This window comes from Canis lupus, chromosome 4 (genome assembly GCF_048164855.1).
Source record: "Canis lupus baileyi chromosome 4, mCanLup2.hap1, whole genome shotgun sequence".
Classification (NCBI taxonomy): Eukaryota; Metazoa; Chordata; class Mammalia; order Carnivora; family Canidae; genus Canis; species Canis lupus.
In genome coordinates this window covers 43,854,039-43,879,084 of record NC_132841.1, presented here as the reverse complement: position 1 = coordinate 43,879,084, position 25,046 = coordinate 43,854,039, and the positions used below count along the sequence as shown (strand labels likewise).

At 40.6% G+C, this 25,046-nt stretch overlaps 1 long non-coding RNA gene across 1 annotated transcript; it reads right to left on the bottom strand.

Moving 5' to 3' along the window:
* Positions 1-586: 586 nt before the first annotated feature.
* Positions 587-19,398, bottom strand: LOC140632322 (uncharacterized). The gene is made up of 2 exons (XR_012029841.1): positions 18,029-19,398; positions 587-924 (listed from the first exon to the last, which is right to left on the bottom strand). It is a non-coding gene; the product is annotated as an uncharacterized lncRNA (long non-coding RNA).
* Between the last annotated feature and the right edge of the window lie 5,648 nt (positions 19,399-25,046).

Sequence of the window (25,046 nt, the reverse complement as noted above, 5' to 3'; positions counted from 1 at the left end):
GGCTGTAACTTCAACATCAAAAAGTATTCAAGGGGCACCTTGGTTAAGTGTCTGCCTTCAGCTCAGGACATGATCTTCCGGGCTTGGGATTAAGCCCCGCATCATGCTTCCTACTCAGCAGGGAGTCTGCTGCTCTCTCTGTGTCCCTCTGACCCTCCCCACTGCTCATTCTCTCTCTCTCCCTCAAATAATAAAATCTTTTCAAAAAGTATTCAATACTGATTATTCCCATTAACCATCAGAGTAATTAATTATAGGTGCACTATACTATAAACAAGTTTGTATATAAAAACCTACATGCACAAGAATGATATTCTGAGGCATTAAGAATGTTATAAAAATCACTGCCACGAGATTCCTTTCCTTTAGAGTATGTGATGGAAAACCTCTTGTGGGCTTTGAAAGCAGGCAGGGAGATTTGGAAGCAGACTGGGACTCAAATCCTTGTCTGTCATTTACTGCCCTTGGAACCTTGGGCAGGTTCTGAGACTGTTTTCTTAGCAGTGAAATGGGAATTATAATACCTACTTCATAAAACATTAAAATATCCTTGCAAATAGAGGATACTTAATGGATGGTAGTTAGCTTTTATCTTATTATTTTCACAGTGCATTTATTTATTTTTCTTTTTTTTCATTTTTTTCACCGTGCATTTAAACTATAATTTAATTTTTAAAACTATTAACCTGTACAGAATCATCTCTGTTATATAAAGTGAAGCCAACCTGGAAGACTGAGTCGTGTATCTGATCACTTGGAAGCAGCTATTTCTCCATCAGTTCCCCTGAATGCCTCAAGATAATCTCAGCAGTACTAGCTTTCCTTTCCCCTGGAAGGAGTGTCTTTGAGACCGGCAGTCTTCCGAGGTTCTGGGAGTCAAAGGAATCCAGGTCCTTGGCATACCATGTGTCTTTCTCTCTGCCTCTAGATTCAACAGGAAGGAGTTAGGGATTGGATAAGGAAGAAGTGAGAAGAGAGAAAAAGAAAAAAATCAAACATGAGTCCAAGTCATACCCAAGTCATTCCCACTGGAGACCCAGAAACTATCTTCCTCCCTTGGGCAGGACAGAAAGAATTAGAATCTTTCTGTCACTTGTCAGACCACATGGTGTCATGCTTTTGGCTGTGGGTGTTTAGAAGGCTGTGGGTTGTGCTTGCTGAATATTCATTTTCACTTCTTATAAAAGTAACTTGCCTTTTTTTCTTTGGGAAACTAACCTTCTCCCACTCTTAGTACCTATTCCAGGTCCAGGTAAACCTGTAGGAAGGCCTAGCAATAAGCATGTTCCATTCCTCTGGCCACAGTGATTGGTTCAAGGCTAGCAGGATAACCCAAGCTGGGCCAATGAGGCTCAATTTCCGCGTTTTTATTGGCCTTCTTTCCCCTCAGGCATGCTAAACTCTGGGATAAAATCTGGCTTCTTAAATCATAGTCCTTACAAGAGCACATCCTGTTGGTAAAATATTGGATTATTTATACATATTACAGGGTAAATGATATATTTAGACACTTTACATCTACTCACAAACTCCCAAAATATAAAGGGGGCTCAGTCAGTCTTAATATGTCTGGCAAGCCAGACTCAGGAAGGGTGGAAGGGAGGGTGTGCAAGGCAGAGAGATACACCAGCATCTGACATGGTACATCCTGGCTGAGGAAGTTGAGCCAGGAATGTCCCCTTCCCATAGGCACCCCATTCTGACCCACAATGGAAGGAGACCCTAAGCTTATTGCAGCCTCTGTGCTGGGATATCTAGCTGTCTTCCCTGGGGATAGGTGAGAGGCTTACTCTTGCCATGATGCTTGCCAAATGTGCTGTGGTATTGCCATCTAGGGGCAGGGACAGCTACCACCTTGCCCAGTCCCACCTCTCCTTGTGTCTGCAGACTCAGGCCCTTGCCAGGGGCCAAGGGCTGCTTCCAGTCACTGAACAGGGCAGGGCCAGAAAGGAGGTAAAGGAGGTGGGGTGGGAAGATGCTGGGAAGTGGTACTGCCTGTGAGCCAAGGCTCAAAGTCCCTGTTCATCCTTATTAATTTAATAGAACTTCCCCTATAAAACAAATTCAGAGATAAACTTTTAAGTAATTCAAGATAGTAGGTGCAGGACAGTAAAGCAAGAGGCCCTTGTGAACGTTGGACCCGATGTGATTGCCTTTGTCTTAGTATTGTGAATATCTCTGACTTTATTCTTTGGCTCATCAATTCGTGATCTCTTTTGATTGTGTGTATTAAGCAGTATTCTAGTTGGCTGTCTTAATTTGCTCCCCAGATTACTATGTTCGATGAGCCATCTATCTAGATCCCTATCTATCTAGATCTAGATCTATCTAGATCCCTAGCCATCATCTAGATCAAGATGGTAATGCACCCATCTTGTTTCTTATGAGCACTTCTGTTGGTCTTTGCTACTCTAGAATTTTATTATCCAGTTTTATCCTAGGGAGCCCAGTTCTATTACAGTAACTCCTATGGGAAACAGCCACCATGGAGCTTCTTGAGGTACTGTTGCCAACCTCACCAATACTTTCTTTCTTTCTTCTTCTTCTTTTTTTTAAATATTTTATTTATTTATTTGAGAGAGAGAGAGTGAAGGAGCAAGCATGAGCAGGGGGAAAGGGCAGAGGGAGAGGGAGATGCAGACTCCCCACTGAGCGGGGAGCCTGACGAGGGGCTTGATCCCAGGATGCTGAGATCATGACTTGAGCCGAAGGCAGATGCTTAACTTACTGAGCCACCCACATGCACCACACCAATACTTTCTTATCTCCCTGGTAAAGGGAGAGTCCTCCCGGCCTTCTCAAGGAACATGGTCAGCTGGTGGGTTTTCCTGTATAATATGGCAGGCCCATTTTAGCCTGTCCACTACTCTGAGCCCATCAGACCTTCCCTCCAGTTTTCAGTGGCAGTTCTGACAATGTTTGGCTCATTGCCTTTTCCAGTCTTTCAAGAGCATCCCTTCAGCATATTGGAACCATCCCCTGGGGCCATTCTGTGACACTGTAAAGAGGGTCCCTCTTCATCAACAAACTCTACATTATCCAGCCTATATCTCACCCTCCTTGAACCATCACCCTTGGAATCCTCCACAGACGTTCTCCCTTTCCCCAGTTTAGGCTTGTGCATGTTGGCCAGCTCTGATATATAATCCCTTTCTTTCCTCAGTAGGCCTAGCACTTTCTGAGATCGTCCACGCTGAGGTTTTACACCCATGATCAGTCTGGTAGCCAGGAGTGGAGGTGGGGCAAATCTCTAGGAGAGCAAACATTGTTTTGTAAAACACTTGATTCGTTTTTTAGCAAGGTAGAGTGGAGGTGAGGGCTTATCTTCCAGCAAGAGAACAGGGACACTTTAAAGACTCAGAGGGTTCTGGAGTATCTGGGTTTATCTCTTTAGATAGCTCGTCCTAAGAATCTGCATCCACTCTTTCCCTCTCAGGGCCTTGTCTTTGATGTAAAAGGATGTTCCTACCAAAGAACTAGCATTCTTCAAAGTTCTGCCATTCTTACAATTCACTCCTGTGCCTGCCTGCTCTTTAGCTTTGTCAGCCCTCTAGCTGTGGGAGATAAGGGTCTCTTTAAATGCTGCCAGTCAGGCTCTCTGAAACTGTCAGTGAGTCTGTCATCTTCTCTCTTCAATACTTCTTAGCAAGAGTCACCCAGTTACATGGTCTCTTTGGTCAGCATTTGTCCCAGCCCTCTAGGATGCCAGAGGGACTGTGGCAGCTGGGGCTTCCCACCAGATTCACCGCTGCCTCTTCTCTGAAGGTGAAAGTCTTAGCAATGGCACTGCTGCAACATGCATTTTGTTTCCTAGGACACTTTCTGGTACCAACTGTTTCGGGTTGGGTTCCCTAGAAGCAAAATCTGAGATGGGGTACATTGTTAAAATGATTTTTTTGAGGGAAAAAAAGAAGGAATGAGGAAGCAAGACAAGGTGGCAAAAGCTGAGCAAAAATGTGGTCTCAACAGGAGTCTAGTTGTAGCCTGATTTCCCTGGGGCATTCTGGAGCCCTCATGGGATCACAGAGTTGGCCCCAGCCTAGCAATCTGCTTTCACATCCTCCCCTAACCATCAGTCATTGGTCTCCTCTCCAATCTAGGAACATAGATTTTGTCCTCTCTTCCTTCTTAGAAACCTGTCTCAGTGGAAAGCAAATCCTTAGCATCAAGGGAGAGATCGAAGAAGTTTGGCCTTTGGCCCAATTTCTCTGGAAAATGATTTTAAGATTGAAGACGTTTTAATTCATTTTAATGCACATCACTGATACTGTCTCTACTGGAATGGCTATTGGCATGGGGACAATGAAGAAGCCTGGCAAAATGTGATGTGCAACTAGGTTTGCTTTCTGGTATCCATCCCATAGCTGGATAATTATGGACACCACAGGGATCGTGTTGGAAAGGACTTTGTCTTTGTTTCCCCTTGGTTCCTAGGATGTTCACTACTTGCTTTCTAATTACCAATTGAGTTGGAGAATCAGTATGAAACCTGAGGAACTTAAGAGTATAAGCATTGATTTTCTAGGGTGCCTGGGTGGCTTAGTAGGTTAAGCATCTGCCTTTGGCTTGGGTCGTGATCCCAGGATTGAGCCCTGTGTCAGCCTCCCTACTTAGTGGGGAGCCTGCTTCTCCTTCTCCCTCTGCTGCTCCCCCTGCTTGTGCTTTCTAATAAGTAAATAAAATCATAAAAAAAAAAGAATTGATTTTCTGTTTTTCAACCAGATATTTTAAGTGGGCATGAGACACAGGGATGACAGGGAAGAAGGAGGGTGTGATGGTTCAGATCTTCCTCCCCAGAATCACATGGACCTGGGTTGGAATCCCAGCAGTGACTCTTCATAGCAGCATGACCTTGAGTATGTGGCTTCAATTCTCTGAGCCTCTACAGTAAAAACATCTGTTTTTACTTCATAGAGCTGATATAAGGCTTAGATAGGATCCTGCATGAAATAGATTGAGCACTGGGCATCTGGTGACTGCCTAGTGAATACCAACTATTATTGATAGTGGAGTGTTATCTGAAATTTTGACAGTGCATATTCTGGAGGCAGCATGATAGTGTGGAAGAAGTCAGGTCTTTCAAATCTGAGAGAATTGCTTCCATTTCTGACTCTGCCAGTACCTAGCTCTGTGACTGTGGGCAATTTACTTTCCCTCTCTGATCTGCTGAGAAGGAAGGAGTAAAATATCTGCATTGTGGTATTTTGGTGAAAAAAGCATCCAGCCCAGATTATGGTTCACTCAGAACTTACTCAGTTCTCTTTCTTCTTCTCATTTTGCAACAACAGAATGTTTAGCCCATGCTTTTATTTTCTTGCATGTGACTTGGGGCCAATGTTGGCAATTAGATTTTTTAGTTTCTCAAGGATAAGAAGGTAGGGCACAGAGTGGGTGAGATCATTAATTAAACGTTGGCTCTGGAAGGCAAAGTACTACCACATGCCAAAGGGAAATTAAGTATTAATTGGAACAGAAATATTCAGGATCAAATAGGCAAAGACAACAAGTTCTGAGATGCCATTTTAACAGCAGGAGATGTAACCAATCTTTAGGAGTGTCTGCTTGTCTTAACCCTTAATTAGGAAGACAGTGGAAGGGAGCAGGATGATGACAGTGATATTCATTGGGTCTTTATTCTTTTCTAGGTGCAGTACTAAGCGCTTGACATGGCATATTTCTTTTAATCTTTTTAATAACCCTATGAGGGATATATTATTATCTCCATTTTACAGATAAGGAAAGTTGAATCTCAGAGAAGGAAACTTCCAAGGTCATTGGCTGGTAAGAGGCACACTGATATTAAAATCAAAGTCTCAGGGGTGCCTGGGTGGCAAAGTCACTTAAGTGTTCAACTCTTGGTTTCAGCTCAGGTTATGATCTCAGGGTCATGAGATTAAGCCCCCAACAGGCTCCTCACTCAGTGGGGAATCTAGTTGGGATTCTGTGTCTCCCTCTCCCTCTGCCCCTCTTACTCATGCTCTCTCTCTCTCTCTAAGTAAATAAATAAATCTTAAAAAAAAATCAAAGTCTGAGTATGGAACCTGAGGCGGTAGAGCTATACCCCAGCATATCACATGGACTTCCCATGGGCCAGCATTCTGAGGAAATGCTCTGTGGGTGCTTCTCTGAGAAACACTGAATTCCTTACCACTTTTATAAGAAGGGATTTTCCTAGAAGCTTAAATTTTCCTCTAAGGGGAATAAGTTTGAAACAATCTTTCTTATTGCTTATAAGGCTTATTTTTTTAATGACTAGAGAAATGCTTCTTTCCTATGGTTAATAGACTAGACATGAAATTATAATTGTAAAATCTCAATGTGGAGAAGAAAATTTTAGAAAAGAGAAAATGCTAATAGCATTATCTCTGGTTTTTGGAAGAGTTACTTCTTTACATTACTTTAACTTCTTTCTTTTCTTCCAAAATTTCTGCAATCTATATTTATTATGTTGATGATCAGAAGCAACAAGATTAAGGATAATTGGGGGAAATGATCTTGTGTATTGTTACTTATCAGAGATCTACAATTGTTTGGAAAATAAACCCTTGTAGAACCAAACCGTGCAGATTGCAGGGGTCAGGATCCATCAGAAACTTCTCTTGTTTGTTAACATAGGCTGAACACATGAACAAGTCTGTCTTTAGAACAACAAATTTGCCCCACCAGCAGTGACTGGCATAGCTTCAGACCCAGTGAAGTAGTCTAATAGGTGCATCTTATTTATTTATTTTTTATTAAAAGTTTTTATTTATTTATGATAGTCACAGAGAGAGAGAGAGAGAGAGAGAGAGGCAGAGACATAGGCAGAGGGAGAAGCAGGCTCCATGCACCGGGAGCCCGACGTGGGATTCGATCCCGGGTCTCCAGGATCGCGCCCTGGGCCAAAGGCAGGCGCCAAACCGCTGCGCCACCCAGGGATCCCGGTGCATCTTATTTTTTGCTTTTTGTTTTTAAGATTTTATCTATCTATCTATCTATCTATCTATCTATCTATCTACCTATTTGACAGAGAGAGCACAATCAGGGGGAGCAGCAGACAGATGGAGAGGGAGAAGCACCTCCCCACTGAGCAGGGAGCCTGATGTGGGGCTCAATCCCAGGATCCTGGGATCATGACCTGTGCCAAAGGCAGATGCCTAACCCACCAAGCCACCCAGGCGCCCCTAATAGGTGCATTTTGAATGCACTGTGACCACCAACTATGAATATTTAGGGTTGGGACATCAAGATGGGAGAGTGCTGTGCAGGACAGTCTGTGAGAGTATGTTCTTATACAGATGAGATGTCTGGGAGAATGGCAGATCACTTCTCACTAGCTAGCTTTCTGTATGGCCCCAGAAATTCTCACATTAAAGATCTTTAGGGGGATCCCTGGGTGGCGCAGTGGTTTGGCGCCTGCCTTTGGCCTAGGGCGCGATCCTGGAGACCCAGGATCGATTCCCACGTCGGGCTCCCAGTGCATGGAGCCTGCTTTTCTCTGCCTGTGTCTCTGCCTCTCTTTCTCTCTCTGTGACTATCATAAATAAATAAAAATTTTAAAAAAAAAAAGATCTTTAGGGGGGGAAAAAAAACAACTCTGTTAGCTTTCATTGAAAATTTTGAACTCAAATACTATAGTATATTTTTTTAAAAAACCCAGTAAATCAAACATTTTCAATGTGCCAGATACTGCTCTAAGTACCAGGATATAGCAGTGAATAGAATGAGGTTTCAGTTATTTTTTCTTTAAAGATTTTATTTTTAAATAATCGCTGTACCCAGCGTGGGGCTCAGAAAACCCCAGTATCAAGAGTTGCATGCTTCACTGATTGAGCCAGCCAGGTACCCCAGTTTCAGTTCTCATAAAGCTTCTGTTTTAGTTCTCCATCATTTTGAAAGTCAATAGACAGAGATTGTATTATTCTGTATAAATATTGTTCTTTGGTCAGCCTAAAATTATGCTATGATACTTTTTTTTTTTTTTTTTTTTTTTTTGCTCAACTGCTTTTTTTTCTAGTTGGTAAAGTTCTTCAATATTTGTCATTTGCTTAGTTTTCAAGGTACTTATTGCTCTTTATTCTCTTTGCTGCTAAAATCTGTCAAGTGCATATCAATAATATTTCAAATGTTCAAAGACATCAGGTAATCAGTTCCATGTTTTATTTCCTCTCACTCCCCCCACCAGAGACTTCTCTCCTGCTTCTCCTATTATCCTCCTTCTTTAATCTGGACAGCTGATACTTGGCCACACTTGTGGGTTGGGCCCTGTGTTTCCTTATTCCTGAGTCTTCCTTTGTGTTATTGTGTTCCTTGTATATTCTTCACTACCTCTATAAGAAAGATTGTTTGGAAGATCTTGCATAATAACTGTATCACTGGGCTTTCCTCATATTTGGTTCATAGTTTGTCTTTGTATAAAGGTCTCTATTGAAAATAATTTTCTGTCAGAATTTTGAAGGCTGTTGAAAAATCCGATGCAATTATGACTTTCTTTGCTATATATATGAATATTGATTTTTTTTCCCCTCTCTGAGTTCTTTTAGGATTTTCTTTTTATCCTGGCAGAGTGACATTTCTCAATGATAGATTGAATTTATTTTGCTGGGCACTTGGGATTTTTCAATCTGAAAATTCATGTCCCTCAATTTTGGGAAGTTTTATTTCCATCTAAAGCTCTGTTAACTGATTTTCTACTTAACTACCTTTCTAGATTAACCCACACCCTCCATTCTGTCTGAAAAATATACTGACAAATGCTCACAGCATTCTAAATGCCCGTGGATAGGAATACCCCTAGCTTTTATTTCTATTAGTTGAGTTGTATGCTTATCAATATCAGTCAGTTGCATTTGTTCCCAAAACTGCTTGTACCAATTGTACCTGTTATTGGAATTATATAAATTAATTAAAAATTGTATTTACAGTGAATTTGAGTGTGAAAAGAAAATTGTTACCATGAGTAGAAAACTTTGGGGAAAAATGGATAAAGTCAATTTGCTTATGGGAAAATACAAACTCTAGAATAAATCAGCACTCAGATTGCTTTGAAAGTGGCTTTCAGTTCTTGGTCTTTAAAGAAATTGAAATTGAAAGTGTGCATTCTAGGAAATGCTTGGGAAAGGGTTTAAAGAGCCAGTTAGCAGACCGATTCTCAAAGAAAAAGCCTTGGCCTGAATGAAACATTGGTGAATGAGTGCATATTTATGTTTAAAGCAAAAATAAGATGGCTCAGTACTAACTTTAAAGTGCAGAAATCTGGCAGTTGCCACTTAACCAAATAATAAATAAAGTTGATATCACTAGTACTGGATCAAACAGTACCTCCTGATGGGATGCACTGAGAAGGATACCATGTCATGGCAGTGGTATTTCTGCCAAAAATGTAAAATGTCAATCTACTCATAAGGAAATGAGATAAACACAAGTTGGGGGAGTGTTTTACAAAACAATTGGCCTGAACAATTAAAACACATCAAAGTCAGGAAAGACAACAAAATACTGAGTAGGTGATCAAAGAGACATAGCAACTAGATTGGTTTTGGATTGGGTTTCAAACTGGCAAAAATCAAGTATCTCAAGGTTTTGAGGACAATTGATAACATTTGAAAATGGACTGTGGATTAGATAATAGTATCTTATCAATGTTAAATTTCCAGATTTAGATAATTGTAAATGATTGTGTGAGAGAATGTCCTTGTTAGAAAATATAGTCTGAGATATTTAGGGATAAAGGGGCATGATGTCTCCAGTATACTTGCAAATAGTTCAGAAAAAGTGACATGAAAAAAATACAGAGAGGGACTCCTGGGTGGCTCAGTAGTTGAGTGTCTGCCTTTGGCCAGGTCATGATCCCGGGGTCCTGGGATCGAGTCCTACATCTGGCTCCCCATCGGGAGCCTGCTTCTGCATCTGCCTATGTCACTGCCTCCCTCTCTGTATCTCTCATGAATAAATAAATAAAATCTTAAAAAAAATACAGAGAGAATCATGGAGACAAAGCAAATGGGACTAAATATAAGTAATTGCTAAATCTGGGTAAAGCATCCAGATTGCAATAATATAAAACGGCATATAGTAAAAATGTAGGTTTCTTTTGATATCTGTTATAATTACTTCAGTAATCAAATTTCCTTTTAATTGGTCAACCCTGGAGCTTCCAGGGCAAGAGGAGAGAATATGGTGCTACCAGGTTAGTGTTTCAGGGTCACAGGTTGAGTGTGGAAGAGCAGAAAGCAGTGGGGCTGGAGAGAGGCAGGAGCCAGATGGTGAAGAAAGTATTCCAACTTCAAGGACTTGAACTTTGGGAAGCTGCTGAAAGATTGTTAAGGAGAGGAGTTCTGTGAACCTATTTGCATTTTAGAATGATCACTATAGTAGCTGGTGTGCAGTGTGATTAGGAGAGAACAAGGGAGGGTGCAGGATTAATAGAGGCTGCCAGAGTAATTTAAAGGGGAGTAACTGGATCTCACATTACATTTGTGGGTGGACAGAAGTGGAGGGACTCCAGACTATGGGAGACACTTTAGAAGTAGAATCATCAGATGGGGGAGCTGACAGAGGAATGATAGTGAGAATGGGAAGAGTACAAGTTGACTCAAGTTACCTTCTTAGGTGACTGTGTAGAAGGTGACACCATTAACCGGGCAGGAACTTCAGTGCAAGAAACAGAGTAGAGGCAGAGTGAGAGGGTAGGGCATGATGATGAGTTAAATTAGATCACAATGAATTTAAACACCAGTAGGTATCATTTGGATGGACATACAGTTCTCTGCAGTCACCTCCCTCTCAGTTCATAGAACATAATACACATGCATCCTAGAACTGATCAAGTATCAAAGTCTTACCAGACAGAGTGCTTCCAGTTTAGCTCTTCTATTATTCTTTCCCATCAGCAGTGCAAGAGGATTGCTTGGTATCTTCCCATATCCTTGCCCACACTTGGTGTTTCTTGACTTTTTCATTTTTGCCAATCTGATGGGGACATCTATGACAGCTTGTAATTCAATGTAAATTTAGGCTTTTTCTTTACTTCTTTTTCCTTTTTTTGCTGGTTAACCACTTAGGTTTCCTCCTCTGAAAATTCCAGTGTATATTATGTGTTCATTTTTCTTTTGGACTTCCTCTTCTTTTTTTGTAGATTTTGAAGGAATTTATGAGTGTTGTCGATGGTAATCTCTTAACCATCTTTAAATATTGCAACTATCTTTTCCCAGTTTGTCATTTGCATTTTGTCTATGAAATCTCTAATTTTGATGTAGTCAAATGTAATATTTTCCTCTGTGTGGTGTCCACTTTTAGAGTTTTAACATGTCCTTCCTCACAGGTCACACAGGTATGAGTTTCTATTAACTTTATAATTTTACCTTTAATTTTTCTGTAATTCATCCTTGCATATGGTCTGAAGTAGAGATCCAACTTTATTTTTCATCATATAGTAAACTGGCTTTCCCACATAATCCAAGAAAATCAACCCATGTCCATTTATTATTACTTAACAAATTGCCATATATACCTGAGTCTATTTCTGAGTGCTCAGTTCTGTTCCATTGGTTTATTTGCTCCTTAATATCAATGCACCTGATTTGTTATTGTGGTGTAGAATAGGCCTTAATGTCTAATAACATGGATACTCTTTCTTGACTCTTTTTTTCCCCAAAAATTTATTTAGCTGTTGGTATACATAAATTCTACCAATCACTTATAAGAAATACATTTGATAAATCTTCAAAAATAATATCAAATAGTCTGTCTTTTGAGTAGTGAGTTTACTTTTGTTGAAACTAAGGTTCATATTATATATGAATTTATTTTTACTGTATATTATATTTACTAAACTTTTATATTTTCTTCCTTTTTTCTTTTCCTGCCTCCCATTAAATTGAATTTTATTCTGTTGGTTTGAAATATATGCATTCTATTATTAATAAATCAAGACAGATATTTTTAGTTATCTTCCCTAATAATTTCTTTAATGTATTACTATCACTATTCTCCTTCTGAATAAGACAAACACATTAGCATGCTTCCACTTTCCTTATTCTTTCTTTTTCCCTACTTACCCCTCCCCCACCCTCTTAATTATGGTGATGTTATCTAGAATTTTCATTTTGAATTGTTAGAGATTGTTATGGTTAATTTTATGTGTTGACTTATCTGGACCACAGTAACCAGATATTCAATCAAAAGCCAATCTAAATGTTTCTGTGAAGGCATTTTTTAGATGAAAGTAGCGCTTAAATCAGAAGGCTGATGGGATGAGCACTGGGTGTTATGCTATATGTTGGCAAATTGAACTCCAATAAAAAATAAAAAAATAAAAAAATAAATCAGAAGGCTTGGGGCACCAGGGTAGCTCAGTTGGTTGAACATCTGACTCTTGTTCTCAGCTCAAGTCTTGGCCTTGGGGTTGTGAGTACAAGCCCCATATTGAGTGTGGTGCCTTACCTACAATACATAAATAGGCTTTGAGTAAAGCAGATTACACTACATAAAGTAGGTGGGCCTCATCCAATCAGTCAAAGGCCTTAGAAGAAAAAAAGTTAGAGGTCCTCTGAGGGAGAGGGAATTCTGCCTCCAGTCTGCCTTCTGATGTTTATCAGCTCCTCCCTCAATCTCCAGCTTGTTGGTCTTCCCTGCAGAGTTTGGACTTGACAACTCCAATTGCAGGAGCCAATTTCTTTAAAAAATTGTTCTCTCCTTCTTGCTTTTTCTCGATACACAGCCTATTGTTCTCTTTTTCAGAGAACTCTAACTTAGGGATATACTTAGATCTTTTTCCTCAACTGTTCTAGAGAATGGTGTAACCCTGATTCTAGAATTAAGATTTAGGATTCATCTTTTAAATCTGATTGGTTGGGTTTGAATCCTGCCTCAGTTACTTACTGCATGATGTTTAAAATTGTTAATTGAAATGTTATATGCATATAAAAATACAAACATATACTAAGGTACAGCTCAATGAATTTTCAGAAAATGAACTAGCAAATAAAAAGACCAATGTAACTAGCAAAATAAAAGACCAAAACATTACTAACACTCAAGAAATTTCCTTTATGCCTATTACCAGTCACTCACACTGTCACTAAGGTAAATCACAATTCTTACTTCAAAAAGAGTAAATATTTTTTATTCCTGTGTATTGTCATTTTTTTACATTTTATATACAAGGAATAATAGAGGATGAATTTTTTTATATTTCATGCTCAACTTTTTTTGGTATGATTAATTTAGGTGGTTATATGTCATTGTAGTGTGTTCACTGTTGTGTAGTATCTTGTAAAAGTACTTCTACTATGTTGTTGGCCTCTTTATAGTTTAAGGTGGAAGCTAAAGTTATTGATTGAAGTTTTTCCTCTTCTCTGATATAGATATTTGAAGGTATGCATTTCCCTTTAAGCATTGTTTTAACTATATCCCATAAATTTTGATATTATGATTTTGTTTTCATTCAGTGCAAGATGTTTTCTAATTTCTCCTGGGATTTCTCCTTTGACCATTAATCCATGGATTATTTAGAGATATGTTGATGAATATCCAGATATTTCAACAATTCTCAGATTTGTTATTGATTTCTTAATTCCATTGTAGTTGCAGAACACACTTTGTATAATTTTAGTTCTTACATTTATTAAGATTTGTTTTATGGACTAGCACATGCATCAGATTTTTAAAAAATATTTTATTTATTTATTTGAGAAAGAAAGAACTTGAGAGAGAGCATTGTGTGAGAGAGTGAGAGCATAACAGGGAGAAGCAGACTCCCTGCCCAGCAGGGAGCCTGGTGCGGACTCACTTAACCAACTGAGCCATCAGATTTTATTTGACTTTCAGAAGCTTTTAGCTTAGCTCATTTAGCCTCCTGCTCTCCTAGGCTTTGGAGTCAGCAAATGTATAGTCAGGAAAATCAGGTGTGTCTGAAGGCTCCTCGTTTCTGATTTTGCCATTCTATCCATAAGCAATAGCACAAAGCTTTGATGGTTTCCCTTTCCCCAGTTTATCTGCTGTCTGCCTGGGCCAAGTTCCAGTCCTCAAGCATGCCCAGATGTGGCAAATGCCTCCAGGGAGTTGATCTGATAGCTCTTCTGTGAATTGTTCCTCTCTGGGATTTGTAGTCCTTTCAATCCTTATTCTGCAGCTCTTGACACCTTGAAAATGTGGAGTTTTTTTTGGAGGGGGGGTGGTAATTTGTCTAGGTCTTTTTTTTTTTTTTAAAGATTTTATTTATGTATTCACAAGAGACATGGAGAGAGAGGCAGAGATGTAGGCAGAGGGAAAAGTAGGCTCCCCCCAGGGAGCCCAATGTGGGACTGATCCTGGAACCTGGGATCACACCCTGAAGGCAGAAGGCAGACCCTTAACTGCTGAGCCAGCCAGGTGTCCCATTGTCTAGGTCCTTTTTTTTTTTTTTCTTTAAGATTTTATTTCCTTATTCATGAGAGACACACACACAGAGAGAGGCACAGACACAGGCGGAGGAAGAAAGTAGGCTCCATGCAGCGAGCCTGACATGGGACTGGATTCCGGGCCTCCAGGATCACACCCTAGGCCAAAGGCAGCGCTAAACCGCTGACCCACCCGGGCTGCTCTTGTCTAGGTCTTAATAGTTATTGTTAGTGGCAGTGTTGGCCTGTTTCAACCTCCTTTCAACACTTCCACCCTAGAAGTAGAAGTTGTGTGTCCTATTTTAGATAACAATATACTTTGCTATGCCATTTATGCACCCTTATTTCACATGTGGTTTGTAACATTCTTATGGATTTGTTTCTCTTCTTGCTGGAATACTATTGACAAAATAATTTTCAAAGAAGAGTATTTCCAAAGAGAGTATTTTGAATGATAAAACTGATGCTTAAAAAAAAAAAAAGATGTTTTAAGAATTTATTTGAGAGAGAGAGAGAGAGAGCAGGAGAGTGGAGGGTCTTAGAGGGAGAAGCAGATTCTTCGCGGAGCTGGGAGCCCTATGTGGGGTACAATCCCTGGACTCTGAGATCATGACTTGAGCCAAAGGTAGACGCTTAACTGACTCAGCCTCCCAGATGCCCCAAACTGACACTTTATATAGATTAAAATTCTGAGGGGTGTCTGACTAGCTCAACTGGAAGAGCATGTGACTTTTGATATCAGGGTCATGAGTTTGAGCCCCATGTTAGGTGTGAGATTACTAAAATAGATAGGCAAACAAACTCAGAAAATTTGGTTTTGATGTTCTTTTCCTTTAAAAATTTTGAAAATACTGCTTCTCGGGGATCCCTGGGTGGCACAGCGGTTTGGCGCCTGCCTTTGGCCCAGGGCGCGATCCTGGAGACCCGGGATCGAATCCCACGTCAGGCTCCCGGTGCATGGAGCCTGCTTCTCCCTCCTCCTGTGTCTCTGCCTCTTTCTCTCTCTCTATGTCTATCATGAATAAATAAATAAATCTTTAAAAAAAAAAAAAAAAAAGAAAATACTGCTTCTCTTCATAATAGTATTATTCACAATAGCCCCAAATTGGAAATAATCTGAATGTCCATCAATAGTAGAACAGATAAATAAACTTTCCAATATTTATACAATGGAATACTATATAGCAGTGTTTCTTTTTTTTTTTTTTTTTAAGATTTTATTTATTCATGAGAGACACAGAGAGGCAGAGACATAGGCATAGGGAGAAGCAGGCTCCCTGCAGGGAGCCTGATGTGGGACTTGATCCCAGGACCCCAGGATCACAACCTGAGCCAAAGGCAGAGGCTCAACCATTGAGCCACCCAGGTGCCCCTGTAGCAGTGTTTCTAACTGGAGAAGATGTTGCCTCCCAGGAGACATTGGGCAATGTCTGGAGATATTTCTTTTGTTCTCACAACTTGTTGGATGAGGGGAGAGGATTGCTGTTGGTACCTAGTGGGTGGAGACTAGGGATGCTGCTAGACATCTGGCATTGCATAGGGCAGCCATCTCATAAAATAAGGCCCAAAATAGCAATAGTGCTAAGGTTGAGAAACTCTATGTCAGTGAGAGTAGATAAACAGTTGCTACACAGATGCAACCGTATGTTGAATCCCACAAACATATGTTGAACATAAGAAGCCAGATAGAAAATATACAGTGTGTATACAATGTGTATATACAATGTGCATCTTTTTTTTTTCTTTTTTGAGAGAGAGAGTGTGTGTGCATGTGCACTTGTGAGTGGGAGTGGGGGGGTGGGGAGGCACAGATGGAGAAGGAGAGAAAGACTCTTAAGTAGGCTCTATGCCCAGCACAAAGCCTGACTCGAGGCTTGCTTTAACTACCTCAAGATCATGATCTGAGCCAAAATCAATGAGCCACTTGGGCACCCCATATTTATATAAAATTCAGATATAGGAAAAACAGTCATGGTGTTAGCAGTTAGCATAAAGTTGTCTTTGGGATACAAATGATGACTGGTAAGGGCCTTTTAAAGGTCCTTTTACTATGGAGATTAGCTACACAGATGTGTTCAAAGTGTGAAAATCAAGCTGTGCTTTATAATTGGTGAGATATAGATATATATAATTATATATTATATAATATATGTGATGTATATATATGATTATACTTAAATAATTTTTTTTCAAAATTCCATTGTCTGCCTTTAAGAGGTGATCTGTTCTTCCTCTTTGGAAGCATTTGTATTTTCTCTTTGCTTTTGATATTCTGAATGATCATTGTAATGTTGACTAAGAGTGGAGTTATCCATACCTATTTGCCACTCTTTGAGATCTTTTATTCTAAAGTCTCTTCATTTTTTTCTTATCACAGGAAAAATTTTAGTTATTATTTTTGCAAATATTTTCTTACCTATGCTTATTTTTTTTCTCTTTCTGTGATTTTATTATCTAAATGCTGACAAATCTACTTCTCTCTTCCATATGTCTTAGCTCCTCTTTTATAGTTTATCATTTTCTTTTTTTTAAGATTTTATTTATTCATGGGGATCCCTGGGTGGCGCAGCGGTTTGGCGCCTGCCTTTGGCCCAGGGCGCGATCCTGGAGACCCGGGATCGAATCCCACGTCAGGCTCCCGGTGCATGGAGCCTGCTTCTCCCTCTGCCTGTGTCTCTGCCTCTCTCTCTCTCACTGTGTGCCTATCATAAATAAATAAAAAACTTAAAAAAAAATTAAAAAAAAAAGATTTTATTTATTCATGATAGTCACACACACAGAGAGAGAGAGAGAGAGAGAGGCAGAGACACAGGCAGAGGGAGAAGCAGGCTCCATGCAGGGAGCCTGACGTGGGATTCAATCCTGGGTCTCCAGGATCGCGCCCTGGGCCAAAGGCAGGTGCTAAACCGCTGCGCCACCTAGGGATCCCTGAGTTTATCATTTTTTAATCTCTTTCCAGTTGCTCTCTGGGTGATTGTCTCCAGTCTCACTAATTCATTCTTCAAATTTATCCAGGCCACTGGTTGGGTAGGCACAACCACTGAGTGGTCTTAAGCTGCTCTTCCACAAAGGCAAGCAAAATGGAAATAAGGTTGATGGAAAATAAACAGTTTCTTAAAAAAAAAAAAAAAAAAAATCAATGAAAATAAATTGATTCATTCTGCTATTCAACCGATCCATCAAATTCCTTTTTTAAAAAATTATATTTTCATTATATTTTTCAACCTAGCATTGCTTATTGTTTTATTATTTTTCAATATGAGTATTTGTTCTCGGGTTATTTCATAAACGCTGATCCTCTTCTATATTTTTGAAGAGGTTTATTGTGCTTATTTGAATTGTCTGTTCTGGCACTTCATTTGTGCTTTATCTGGTATTCATTATCTACCCTTTTGACTTTCTTTTGTGGTGTTGCTCCCCTCCATTATTTTAATTTGTGATCACAGACACCAATGTGTCTTCCCTCCTGGGGAAGCTCATCAACCCCGGCTGGTAATGTGTGTCCAGGGGGAAGGGCTGAAAGGATTGGCCCTAGCTGTGTTCTGCAAAGTTTTTAGAATGTGCATTTGTGTGTCAAGGAGTATACCTCAATATGAGTGCTCAGGCCTTACAGCCTGGAACTAATGGCTGCTTCTTTCCCTGTACTTGAGGAACCGAGCTGTACTTACCCTTGGGCTTTTCTCTCCAAGAGCTGTCTTCGGCTGACATCCCCTTGTCCTCAGGCTGTGGGACAGGGAGGAGTGTCCAGAGCCAGGCCATTGGTCTGCACCTACTGTTTTCTGTTCCCCAGCCCAGACAGTGCTCTACTGCTACTGCTATGCCTCAGAGTGCTGCTTGACACAGGCAGTTTCACCCCCAGCCCCCATAGAAATGCAGGAAAGAGGAAAGAGCAGCTGTAGGATCCTCTTTAGAATCTGTCACCTGATTGGCACTTGGCTGTCCTCTTATTTCCTAGGCTACTGTTTTGCATTTACATTGGGACCCAACCATCTTCTGGCTTTCCAGAGGGATTCCTCACAGTTTTGAAACGAGGGCCTCAGACTCATCAACCTCCTTATCACCTTCTTGTTTTCTCCAGGGTCAGACTGTGGCGTGGGAGCCAACAGCCTTTGTTACTTTATCATTTTGCTGGAAACCAAAAATAGTATTGAGTGTGGACTTTAAAAGCAGTCTCTTGAGAACCGTGTGACCTCAGGCTAGTTATTTAAGTTTGCATAGCTGTGAAATATGGCTGATAATGACATGGCACCTGCTTCAGAGAATTGTTGTGGACTAGCCCAGCACTGGACATAGTATCAGTTAACTATTGTTATTGTTTTTATGTTATGACAGGGTATGGGCAGCCATCAGTGGGGAGTCAAGGCTGGTGGTTGGAGTTGTGGATTTGAATGTCACATCCCTGTGGGAGTGAATAGAGTAAGGAACAAAGGTGGTATAAGGAGTGGTCCTGGCATTTAAGGATTGTAGATAAAGAAAAGGAGATAGGGAGGGTGTATCCGGAACAGATAGGGCCACAGAGGCCAAATGAAAGTTGAGCCTCAAGAGAAGAAAGGGGTCATTGTCAGAACCAGAGGCTTTGGAGAGATCATCGGTTTTTTAGTCAATTGGATTTTGCAGTTAGATGCTCCCTGATGAATTTAGATCATTTTCAGTAGAGAGGAGGGGACAGAAGCCAGATTACAGCCAATTGAGAAATAGGAGGTGAAGAAGTAGAGACAAGTATAGACCTTTCTCCCAAAATATTTGGCTGTGAAAAGGAGAGGGATTAAGGCAATGGCTGGAGGAAGTGTTCAGACAGAAGAAACACAAGTGGATTTGCTTCTTGTGGGGAAAGAGCCAGTTTTGGGGATCCCTGAGTGGCTCAGTGGTTTGGTGCCTGCCTTCAGCTCAGGGCGTGATCCTGGAGTCCCAGGATCGAGTCCCACATCGGGCTCCCTGCATGGAGCCTGCTTCTCCCTCTGCCTGTGTCTCTGCCTCTCTCTCTCTCTCTCTCTCTCTCTCTCTCATGAATAAATAAATAAAATCTTTAAAAAAGAAAAGAAAAGAGCCAGTTTCATCTTTCCCATCTTTTGCTCTTTCCTTCTTCCCTTCTCCTTTACCCATTCCCTCCTACCTCCTTCTAGTTCTCTTCTCTAAGCCTAACTTTGTATCATTCTGAAAATGAAGCAGGTGACTAGGAAGCTCTAGGAAAGAGAGAGGTGGAAGCTACTTGAGGGCAGGATAAACTACGAAGGGCACTTGCACTGAGGAGATGATAGAGCAATGGCAACCCAAGTCCAGGTGGGCCTTGAATCCTTGCCCAGTGTTGCAGGAGGGGAGGAGTGGTATCAGTGGGTATCAGTGGAGGTGGGTTTGCAATGGAGGGGAAATGGGGCAGGGAAGGAAAGTAAACAGGGTTTCTTCCATTATATTTAGTTGGCTTATTAAGAACATCGGTACGCACCAGCTTACAGTGTCCTCAATACTTCCAACTAGAATCCTCTTCTGCCTCCAGAATTCTCTGAAGGTGACTAGAAGGAAACATGTGCCTCAGAGCCAAGGCATTTCAGCAGCTTCTCCAAACCTTGCGATACTCATGTGGAAATAGAGGCATGTTGTTGGGCCAGTCTGGGCCTGAGAACCAGGGACATGGCCTTTCCTGACCTCTACTCTCCTCAAACCTCCAGACATCCTACTGTTCATCACCGCTTCTTTGGCCTGTTATCCCTGGCCAGAGAGATGAGGTAAGAGAGTGATTGCCAATGCTGTCTAGTACTGGATTACAGGAGTTGTGAGGTCTACTACTGGGCCAAACTGCCGGCCCAGCTGAAACAAAGATTAAAGATTGGGAAAAGTCATAGTTTACCACACTTTAAACAGAGAGTGTGAAATCCTAGTACCATGCAGAGAGCAGATTGCTTCGTTGAGGTTTCTCCACTCTTGCTGGAAACTTTCTCAGAGCCCAGGGGCCCTAGCACACATTATGACTCACTCAGGCTGCCCTTCTGTAGCCAGCATCTCAAATCAAGATGGGATGCACTCACATTATTAGACCTTTTGTTCAGAAAGGGTTGCACCTTTTGTCAGCTTACATGGACTCTTTATCACTGAATGGCTGTGTGACCTTGCATGCGTGTGTGTTGCTTCCCTTCTGAGTCTCACTTTTTTCATTATTGGAGATGATCAGATCTTTTCTAAAGGGTTGTTGTAGGAATGAAATGAAATAATACGCATAAAGTGACTTGCGTGCAGGACACACAAATTACTTTCTTTCCTTGTCAGCTTTACCTAGAACCTGGTTCCTAATAGCACAGGTGGGGTGAGCACTGCTTGCTGGGAAAAGGGAAGGAAGTCTCTGTCCCACACCCTTGTGTGCTTGCTGTGATGATGGGGAGAATGGGCCTGCTCCTCTCAGCCAGCCACTCCCAATGGCAGTTGATGCCACTGCCTGCAGAATGGGCATTAATTCTGTGAGTACCGGGAGCTAGGTGTGATACAGGGTGAGGGGTCTGTGAAGAGTGCAGACAAAAACCTGCAACCTGAAAGAGAGACTCAGCTCAAGACCCTCTCCTCTGGCACCTATCCTCACACCTAAGGGGCCCTCACCTGGTCTCCCAGTTCTAGTCTCACACCTTGAGTCCATCTTCCAAGCTGTCCTAGATGGTGCTTTCTGAAACACTAGCCTGTTCACATCCATACTCTTCTCAAAACCCTCTGTGGTTCCCTAGTGTTTAAAGCTGAGCTTTTCAAATGATGGAATATGACCTTTAGTGGGTTATGAAATCAATTTAGTGAATTGCAACAAGCATTTAAAAAAAAAAACAGAATAGATTAAATGTCAACCTCAGTCACATGTAAGTTATTGTTTTGCAAAACATTGATTTCAGATTATTTAAAATATAAGCAGGTAATTTTGTATTGAGGTTTTGTGGTTTGCAACTGCCTTGGGAGCTTCCTGGGTGTAATTTGAATGCTACCCCCCATACTCGAAGGGCAGGATGCCCTAGGTTGGTAGGTGGCAGTTTTAATAAGCAAAGGGAACTTACATATAAGGCTTATCTTGGCCAGCTGTGAGATGAATGGACCCCCAAATCCATCCCTCAAATCTCAAAAGCTTATAAAGAAGACTTAAGTGGGCTCAGTTACATGGACCATGCAAGTGTTCTTAACACCACATCACCATCTGAAGGCTGTGTCCTTGGAGCATCCTCTGGAAGTGGGGAAGGCAGGTAGAACTCACATTCTCAGGACAGAGGAGGGGGTGAGGAACCCTCCAAATGCCCAGGTAATGCTCACAGGTCAGTTGGTTGTTACATCTTTTCTTTTACATTCCCCAACAGGGATAACATTTTCAGTAAAGTGCACAAGCATTGAGTATGCAGTTTGATGGGTTTTTATATGTGCACACTCTCATTTAGCTACCACCTAGACCAAGATATGAAACATATCTGGTGTCTCAGAAGGCTCCCTCTTGCCCCTACCCAGTTAAAACCACCCCACCCTGCAAGATAATTACTATTCTGACTGTTTTAGTCATCAATTAGGGTTTTTTATTTTTATTTTTTTACCTGTTTTTGAACTAATGGGGTTTTGGGTGTTGGCTTCTTTAGCTCAACATGTCTGAGATACATTCATGATGTTGCATGTAGTTGTAGTTAGTCCGTTTTCATTATTTTTTTTTTATTGGAGTTCAATTTGCCAACATTTAGCATAACACTCAGTGCTCATCCCGTCAAGTGCCCCCCTCAGTGCCCATCACCGAGTCACCCCAACCCCCTGCACACCTCTCTTTCTACTACCCCTTGTTCGTTTCCCAGAGTTAGATGTCTCTCATGTTTTGTCACCCTCACTGATATTTTCACTCATTTTCTCTCCTTTCCCCTTATTCCCTTTCACTAATTTTTATATTCCCCAAATGAATGAGACCATATAATATTTGTCCTTTTCTGATTGACTTCACTCAGCATGATACCCTCCAGTTCTATCCACCTCGAAGCAAATGGTGGGTATTTGTCATTTCTTTTTTTTTTTTTTTAAACATTTTATTTATTTATTCATAGAGACACAGAGAGAGAGATGCAGAGACACAGGTAGAGGGAGAAGCAGGCCCCATGCAGGGAGCCCAATGAGGGACTCGATCCCGGGTCTCCAGGATCATGCCCTGGACCGAAGGCGGCGCTAAGCCTGCTGAGCCACCAGGGCTGCCTCTATTTGTCATTTCTAGTGGCTAATATTTAATATTCCATTGTATACATATACCACATCTTCTTTATCCATTCATCTTTTGATGGACACCGAGGTTCCCTCCATGCTTTGGCTATTGTGGACCTTGTTGCTATAAACATTGGGGTGCAGGTGTTCCGGCATTTCACTGCATCTGTATCTTTGGGGTCCGTTTTCATTATTGTATTCTATTGTGTGAATGGACCACAGTTTCCTTATCCACTTCTCCTGTTGATGGACATTTGGGTTGTTTCTACTTTTTGGCTATTGTGAACAAAGCTCCTGTGAACACACTTATATATGTCTTTTCATTTCTACTCGTTTCTTTTGGCCATACTAATAGAAGTAAAAATTTCTGGATCACGGAGTAGATATATGATAACTATTAAAAATTCCAGAGTAGTTATATTTTAGATTTATATGTGTATGTTCACATACATGTGTGATGTATATGTGTATATACCTATGATCTAGGTTGTCATGTAAATTGATTTTATTATTGTGGGTCTTGGTAAAAAAACAACAAAACAAAAAACAGTCCACATACAACAAAAGCTACTGATTAGAAGTGAAAGTCAGATTCCTTAGCATGGCTCACAAAGCAGGGCATGACCTGCTTCTGTCTCTGCTGCCTCAACTCCCACCCCCTCCTCCAGTGTCTTCTCTTGGCTTGCCTGAAAAATCTTTTTCCTCTTTTTTGTTTGTGGACTCCTACCTTTCCCTGAATATTCATTTCAAATGAATAGCTTTTCCAAGAAGTCTTCCCCAATCACCCCTTTCTCCTTTGTCTTTTTGCCCCTTTATAACCCGTGCATCCCTCTATCATAATGCTTAGTGCCTGTAATTCTGTCTCCTACCAAATGTTTCCTTAGGTACAAACAAGGTCCTTGAGGGAAAAGTGACCCACTTTTAGCATCTAGGATTATGTTCTTTACCTTCCCACCTCCATCATCCCTTCTTTTAGTAACAGCCCCTAGTATTAATCCAGGGAGCTACCTTTCCTGAACTTGAGGTCCAGGTAATTCAGGTGTGGTCCCATTTATCTGGTATCATAGAGGTGCTTGTGACCACAGTCTGGGTCCCTCATCATATCCAGTATCCTTGGCTATAGAGTTTCGTTGCCTAGCTAGTTGGAAAGGGCTTTGGGAGGCACGGACCCCATTCTTTGTATTTTTTTCCATCCCCCATCCACATTGTGGTCTGTAGTCCATTATCTGCTAGACATTGTGCTAAGGGCTTTATATTTACAATGTCATTTAGTTTTCACAGCAGCTCTAGGAGCTGAGGATACTATTATCATCTCCATTTACATATGAGAACTCTGGTTCAGAGAGGTGAAATAGCACATAGCTAGCATACTTCCAGAGCTGGGCCTTAGACTAAAAGCTCAGGGCTGCCTTTGTATCAATGATAAAATATTAAACTTTAACTCTCTTAAGAGCAGATGCTTTAAGAAAATAATTTTTATGTATGAGTAGGTTTTTCACAGGTGTTGCAGAGGTGGCCCCCTTTTCTCTAAGCATTTTCAAGATGTCATCCCATTGTCTTCTGGCTTCCATTGTTTCTGATAGGTAGTAAGCTCTAATTATATTTGTTCTTTTCTTGTCAGGTGCCTTTTTTTTTCCCTCCCTTCTGGATATATTAAAGATTTTCTCCCTATCTTTAGTCACTAGTAACTTGATTATGATGTGCATAGGCATGGTTTTGTGTTGGGGTGTATATTTGTCATATATGGGGTTTTCTGAATTTCTTGAATCTGTAGATTGCAATTTTTCCTAATTTGCACAATTTTCAGCATTTTTTTCTTTATGTATTTGCTTTCTGCCTAGTTTTCTTTCTCCTTTTCTTCTGGGATTCCAATGACACAAATGTCAGATTACTTAATGTTGTCCATTGAGGCTCTGTTCATGTTTGAAAAATATTTCTTCACTCTGTGGTTCCATTTAATAATATATCTGCTATTAATATCTGCTGACATATCTTTATATGTCATATAAAGATATAATAATGTAATAATATAATATAAAGATAATAATATATCTGCTAATAATATCTGCTGACATATCTTTACTTTCATTTCCACTTTTAGAGTATGCAGTATGCTATCATCCTAGCTAGGGAATTTTTTATTTCAAATATTGGATTTTTTAGCTTTTGAGTTTACATTTGGCTTACTTTTTAGAATTTTCTTATCTATCTTGAAATTCACTAGCTCTTCAGCTATTACTTTCATCTTTTCCTATAAAATATTTTAAACATGTTTAAAGCAGATCATTGTCTGCTAATTCCAATGTCTGATTCATCTTCTGGTTCTTGGTATGCCAGGTAATTTTTTTTTATTGTGTGCTTATTGTACGTAATACACTCCAGAGTCTCTTGATTCTGTTATCTTTCTCTGAAAAGTATTGAGTTTTGTCCTAGTGGCTGGTTCACTTGCTGACAGATCACCTTAATCCTGTGGAAGTGTAGTTTTAGCCTTTATTA